Below are 7876 nucleotides of genomic sequence, written 5' to 3'. Positions count from 1 at the left end.
CAGCATGAGGTGGCTCATTTAATAGTGCTGTTAGACTGTAAGCCATCAGAGATATTACCTGTTTAACTATCAGCAAGTATTAATGCTTTTCCACAGTATATTTGTCCACATAAAGGCACAATTCTGCCTATAAACTGCTCATACACATGCCGGCAACGCGTTCCTCGGAGCGGTCATGGGAATGGCGGACACCACAGCAGACAATGCGGCAAAGGCAGAACTCAATGCCGCACATTCGGCATTAAGCGAAAGAGCACAGTATCTCCCAAGCATGGAATTTATTAAAATATATCTACAGATTCAAAGGAAGCATTGAGGGCATGTCAGACATCCTGTGTGCAACACTGCATATTAAGTAACAATTACTGACAGCAAACACCCTCACTGAACACACTGTACAAGAAACTGGGGGCAAGCACACACAAATCTTAAAATTGCTGTGAACTAGTCTTACTGCAACCTTCTCAATATAGACATGAGAGATGAAAAAAAAAACTTTGAACAGCTACACCTGCGATAAGATTTGCATGCCACCAGCCATCCTTAACATATGAAAGACAAACAGAGCTGACTACTACATATGTCCCTGTTTCTGTAGGGTACGCTTTAACTTATAACAAGCTGAGGCGCACAAATAATCTACTTTGAAAAACAAGAACAAGTACAAATGTGCTGTATTTCAGAATGTAAATTATTAAAACTCAGCATCAGCAGCAAAAGCAGCAGTTTAGCCGTTGCAGGGTTGTGAAGACTTGAGCTGGAACTTAATTACAGTCCACAATTCCCCTTTACCTGCTTTTGGTAATGCCTAAGAAGAGGGAGTTAAAGTTACGTGGCTAGGCAGGCTTGGGTGTGCTTCAACATATGCACAGACAGGTGCACTTTCTGGGAGCAAGCGTATGGACACTCTTCACACCTGTAAGGCTTTTCGCCTGTATGAGTCATCACATGCCTCTTGAAATTTGTGCGACGTACAGTGACATAAGGGCACATGCTGCATGAAATGAGTTTATCAGTAGTGTGCCGTTTCTTGTGGTCCGCCAGTGCACTGCTATTGCCTGCTCTGTATGAGCACATGGGGCACTGGTACGGTTTTTCTCCACTATGCGTGCGCATGTGATCTGTGAGTGTTTGAAAAAGTGCAAACTTTCTTGAACAGACTGGGCATCCAAAAGACCTCTCACCGCTATGAGTCAGCATGTGTCGCTTATAAGATGTCCTATTCCTCGAGTGGTAGGGGCAGAGGTCGCAATGGTACCCTTGTCGCCACCTATGCGCTTTGCCACTGCGAGCAGTGTCTTCGGGTTTGCCCGATGGAGAACAAGCTTCACCTGAAAATACAGAAGCAGCTACGTTGCATCAATTCCTGAATCAATGCTGCAGGCACAGTACTGTCGCAGAAAACCACAAACCAGATATGAATGCCAATGACCCTACGACCTTATCCAGTCTCAACTCTGTGAATCAATTCAAGTGTTGCAGAAAAAGACATGCACGTCCTTACAGGTTATGTACGAACATCATAGAAAGTGAAAAACAGTGATGGTGACGTCGACACTGTCATCAACATCTTTTGCTTCACTTCCTATCAGCAGACTATGGACAGGCATAAACTGCTACACAAATTATCATTTCATTTTCATTGTTTAGCCCGGCCAAAACTTTGTATTTCACAGAAAGCGACAATGCAAATCAGCATTAAAAGCAGTTCTAGAAAAAAAATGAATCTATAATCAATTTCACAGATGGTAGCCAATACTACAAAGGCTAGATTTGCTCAGATACCTAATAAAAAGAGAGCGCCTGTCTTATGAGAGAGACATATTGGTACAAATAACGTGAAGTAGCATTAATTTATATTGCACAAAATATGGCAGGATTATTATCAGGAAGGCATCGGAGATGTGAACCTATTTACCACTGCACAAGTAGAGCGACATGTTTCAGTGACGAGCCGCCATGGATCATTGCTTGCACTCATGACGCGAACCTAGTAAATTGCATACCAGAAGCATAGATGTGCCAAACACCTGATTTCGTGCAACCTTACATTCACAAGTTCTAACATATACAGTAATTGCACTGAAAACTTAACAAATCGAGAACAACTACACCGCAAGGCATTCAGAGTGACTTCCACGACTACACTACTTGTGAAGCTTTCACAGCATTGCCTGCTAAGCATAAAACTGAGTAAAGACTATGTGTATGAAAGAGAAAGGGCACAAAACAAAAAATAAATTTCAAAAGAAGAGTGAATTGCAAGTGGATTTCAACTGAAGAAACCAATGTGTAGCGCTCAAAGATGTGTTGCAGTGGCATTTCAAAGCAGCCAGAGCTGGCATGTTTAGAAAGAACGATGGTTCAAAATTGTGTGTACAAGAGGAAGCTATAAAAAAGACATAAAAACACTTGCAAACAAACACAATTCCACATCAAACAGCAGCTGTGTTGACAGCGCATTTGTCCCAACAAAGAAGAAAAATGCTAATGCACTGGAAAATTCAGCGGAAGTTGTATTTATGTAAGTGTAGAAATGTCAAGGGCATTTCTGAACAGTCTATGAGAAACAACTCTATGGAGTCAACTGACAAGTGGCCATTTGTAACCAAAACATAATAAGAAATCTGTGATTCCTTGCCGGAGTGGTTCAGTCATGTCCAGAGGGCCATTCCTGAAAGCAAAGAGAGGAAACTGTTTTGGTTTGTTTTCATTGCTTTTGACACAAAGAGAGAAAAGTTCATCCACTTCAACAGGAAAATAGCTTTTACACAATAAGCTCTATGACGTTTATTGACCCATGTGGCTCAATGTTCCAAGGCAACACAAGAGTTACAAGAGGTGGTATAGTCAAGTGCTATCAATTTTGAACAACTGGGGAAGTTTACATGTACCCAAAGCTTAATACACGTCTTTCCTTAGTCAGCTCCCATTATAATGCACCTGCTGTGGGAAATAATAAACTCATGGCTATTTACTGAAAAGCGAAATGCCATCATGACTAAGTTGTCATAGTGGACGTACTCTATAAAGTTATAAAATACCTGTGAAGATTGTACAAGTACCGAAAAACAAAGGGCACCAGAAATGGAATGCAACTATACTACAGACGTGTATTTTATAGCTTAAAAGCAAGGTTTAGTGGACACCAGGAAATGGGAAAGCATCAACAGGAAGCTGGGAACATGATGTTTAGTTAGATTGGCCTGGAGCAAACCTGTTACTTCCAACATTCAGTAAAAGGACGGCATGGCATTTTTGCCTTCTTTGTAAACACAGCACCCTGACAATTGGTTTGAATAATTATGCAGTTAGTAGGCAGCTTGCTTTAATCCAAGGCGCAAGCTGTGCCATCACATGTTCTCCTAGCACCAGTGGCATCGGGAGTGTGCCATGAGCATGTATAAGTGTGCATGGTTTATTGACACTACCGTCAAGCTGGGAAGAGCGAGATACATGCTGAACAGGACTTGAACTTGTCTTTATCACGTAACTACCATGTAACTACCACATGCCTGCAGAAAATCTTCCAGAGCGGGGAGGGGGAGAGGGGTTGGGTCAAGGTATTGAATTCAGGTGGAGATTACTAGAAGTGAAAGGGGGAAGTATATTGCCACAAAGCCGAATGTATCATTTTTGACACGTTGGATTTGATGCCTGAAAACTCTGATTCAAGTGCTGTAAACCCAAGGCACAGCCCATACTAGCGTTTTTGATATTCTGGAGGGCGTGTTCAGTTGTGAATAGTTCCACAAATGGATTATTACCATGCTAATTCAACTTTACTCAATCATCATTTTGCTGTTTTCTTCATACACCAATATACTCTCCGTGGCCAGAAATATGTGTGAGCAAGTTGTTTAGATTTCTTTGATGTACGGATTGGTGTTCGGGCTTCGTGGGGATATACTGCGAGAAATAAAGTAGGCAAGCAACCAAGTTGTCATTGCTTCTTTACAAAGTAAAAACTAGGCATTTCTCCTTCTGCGCCTTGGCCACACGCTCAAGATGGCAAACTGTCCTCCATCCAAAGACGCTAACATGCGTGCACTCGGGGATCCCAGACGTGACCTTGCAGCTCTAAAGCAGCATTTGTGCTTCGTTTACCACAACACGTCTCTTTGCAGTGGGCGCTGCATTATCCACAATGTTTCTTTCAAAATTTCATGATTTGAAAATGCACTTCGGCCATACGGCTGGGGAATTTCTGGGGAAAATGGGCAATCTGCCCTTCCCATTGACGAATGCCCATGCCCGCAATTATGACATCAAAATGATTGAAAATGTGATCACTGTGCAAGGAACACGTGCTGTTATTGCAGCACCGACAGCTGCGGCTCTGTGGCTATGGTTTTGTGCTGCTGGGCAAAGGGTCACAGGTTTAATCTGTCCCTGGGGCAGCCACATTTCAACGAGGGCAGAATGCATAAACCACTAAGTACTGAGCAGTGAGTGCATGTAAAGGTAACTCAGGTGGTAAAAATTATCCTGGAGCTTTCCGCTAACAGTCTCTCTCATAGCTCCAGGGTTGCTTTGGGACATCGAACATAACAACTCAGTTTAAGAGTGCGCTACTACTGTCGCACGAAATCTAAACTCTACATACTACTACATGAGGCATGGCTTTGTTAAGACGACGCTTTCCCTCCTTTTTGTGAAAGAAAAACAGCTGCATGCCAATCAAAAGTAATTTCTTGCATGTTAACATGCATTGCTGCACAGTTCAGACTACTCAATGTTTGGTATTTGTCGCACATATATCTTGACTGCTCCCTTGCCAATAGGTGAGGCGTAAACTTGTTGCAAAGGCTCATTCTTTGCTCTGCACTTCCAGTTCAACAAATGACGGTTCCAGCCCACGATTCTCAATTCGTGGATGCGGTAACGCTTCCTATCTGTGCATCTTCATATCGCCCATGCCGATTTCTAAAGCCTGTGTTGGTCGCATCGATGACCGATCATGAAAGTTTAGCTTAAGCAGTCATTTAAAACAAGTTTTTTAGCCAAATTGATCAAGCACATGAATTAGCTATGCGTAATGTAGTAGTTCCGTGCTTATAATGAATGACCAATCACACTTCCTTGTCAATTTTGTTTGTGTCAACAACAATTATTATTTTGTTACTTATTTCATCTCGCTTTCACTAGGCTGATTCAAACATGCATGGTTTAGTAGAAAAGGTACTGTAGGCAGGCAAACGGTTCCAATCCAAGCTGTTTCTTGGCACGAATGTCTCGGAACACCATTTAGGCGGACATCTTGAATGGCATAGCGATTTTCATTTGGTGTTCGATGCGAGATGAGCTATATTGTATACTGGGAGGATTGAAAAGTCGCAGACAGCAAATTTTGTCACATGTACTGTGAAATGTGCATGGGGCGAGAAACGCTAGCCTAATGGTCACAAAACTGCAACAGTTTCTTTATAAAGTATATTAAGAGAGACTCATGCATGCGAGGCAAGCCAACTGCACTCGACAAACTTCTCTATCATGCCTTACATTCCATATCTCACAAATATCACAAAGCATCTCAAAACACAAGGAGCACACTGCAGCACTGAATGCATTAGAGACTTTTATGTCATGTTTTGGGAAAGTCGCGGCACGAAACACTACATTAAAGTTAAACCATGCTAACTGCGTGCTTAACATTGTGTTATCCACATGTTCCACAAAATATTATAAGTAATGTGAACAGCAAGTTATTTTCCAAAATATTTTCCAAAACATAGCAAAACATATACAGGTTTGCTGTAAAATGATATAAAAGTTCGAAAAGCTAAATGTCAAGGTCAAGGTTCTTAGCAGCTCTGCGCACTTGTGCAATGCGGTTTATTAATGGCTACAACAGGTGAATACATTAGTGTTGTAGCACAAATCTGAAATTCACGATTGAAACGTTACAAAATCACCCTCGTCGCTGACATGAGCAGAAGTGATGTGAGACCGCAACTGTGATTTCTCATTCATGATAAGCATGAAACTGACAGCACTAGCAGGCTAATACACGTTTTCGGGCAATTCAATTATAAAAAAAAAATTAGGAATGGCTGACAATGCTCAGCTTTCGAGCTCATTCATCGATGTGACTACCGAGGCTCTAGAAATCACCAGCACGGGGCAATGCGTTGCGATGTAGATGCACAGAGAGCATGCGCGGCAAGCCCCGTGAATGGAGAATCACGTGTAGGTGCTTTCATCCGCTGAACTGGAAGCGTTGAGCAGACGACATGCCCCATCAGCCTTTGCAAGTTCATGTCTCCCCTTTTGGGAGCTATCAAATGACGTTTCAAAGTATTTGCCACAAGAAAGAGCGAGACATGGAGCCACTATCCCAGGCAACCGAGATTTCCAACCATCTTGTATTTAGTGGGACGGTGCTGACTTGAGTAAATGTCCAGAGTGCAGACTTGACCCACTCGGTACGACCGAATGTCCAGACATTAGTTTTTTTCTGCTGAATAACCATCAAGGAACCAGATTTATTGTTCACAGTGCTTGAAAGCTCAGTGGCACCTTCCTTTTTATCTTTTTATTTAGATGTGGAGACATGGGAAAACACATTCTGGAGTTTTTGCCCTGGCCTGTGCCCTTTAATCAAGGGAGGCCAAACCGGGGCCCATTGGTAAACAGAGCACACACCTTCTATTTTTGTTGTAGATTTAGTTTTGCTGTAGGCCCCGAATGCTCACGGTACCTTTACCTGTACTTGCAGCCGTGGTAGCCAGAAAGCTAATGCGCCTTTCTTGCTGTAATTGTGACATGGAAGGAGTAAGTAAAAAAAAATTGCTAAACTTTGTTACATGCAGAGCCTGGTGGCTCCTGGCAATGGCATGGTCAATCATCGCCAGCCCCCCCCCCCCCCCTCCCTCCCAACTCTGTCCACTTGAGATTTGGTAACACTATGTGTGACGTTTCATGCTAGTCAAGTGCTTTTTCTGAATTTCCTGCAACTCTCCTGCTTTACTGCGTTTTTTTAGCAAACAAAATACAAAGTTGTGCCTAGTCTTCCGGCACCTAAGTTTGACTGTCTCTACAGGGTGCTTCACTTAACTTGGGCCAAACTTTAAAAATAAGTGAATGTCACATAGCTGGATAGAACTAAGGTAACATTGTTTGCCATCACTTGTAGGTACTCAGATTATCTTTTGCATCCAGCCCAATTATAATAGTCGTAATTATTTAATCAACTTCTCCATTATCAAAATTGGATGAAAAGTGTCAATGAGAAAATTTTAGAGTAACCTGAAAAACTCCCAATACCGCTTTCTATTGCTCAATATGTACTGCACAAAAGTGCTTTTCTAAGCGTGAAAGAAGCAGTGTCAATGAGAAAATTTTAGAGCAACCTGAAAAACTCCCAATACGCTTTCTATTGCTCAATATGTGCTGCACAAAAGTGTTTTTCTAAGCGTGAAAGAAGCCCATGAATACACACAAGATTGCTGCGCGACTGGCTGCTCGAGGTAATGACCTTTACCTTGCAACACTTTTTTGGATGTAAATGCGAGCACTGAGAGAAGTCTCTCTAGCTTGTGTAATGTTGCCTTCTATGTATGTAGGAAACAAACTTCACATCCTCTATACTCTTGTCTCCATGTAGTAACGCCTATTATGTTACTCCAGTGCTCAATAAACCCCATCGAAATAAGGTCCAGCGTTCCATCGCCTACTAAATGTGTAACACCATGCTGCGAAAATCGCGTCATAAACTCAGACCACATCGCCATTCTTATCACACTAAATAAGACGAAACAAAACAGTAATGATCATCAGCCTAATTGATGTCCACTGCCGAATGCCCCAGCAATCTCCTATGACCTGTCTCGTGTTAACTTCGTCCTACGCTTGCAAACTTGCCGAATTCCATTAT

The sequence above is a fragment of the Dermacentor albipictus genome, chromosome 1 (genome assembly GCF_038994185.2).
Source record: "Dermacentor albipictus isolate Rhodes 1998 colony chromosome 1, USDA_Dalb.pri_finalv2, whole genome shotgun sequence".
NCBI lineage: Eukaryota > Metazoa > Arthropoda > Arachnida > Ixodida > Ixodidae > Dermacentor > Dermacentor albipictus.
Note: the sequence above shows the minus strand (reverse complement) of the source record.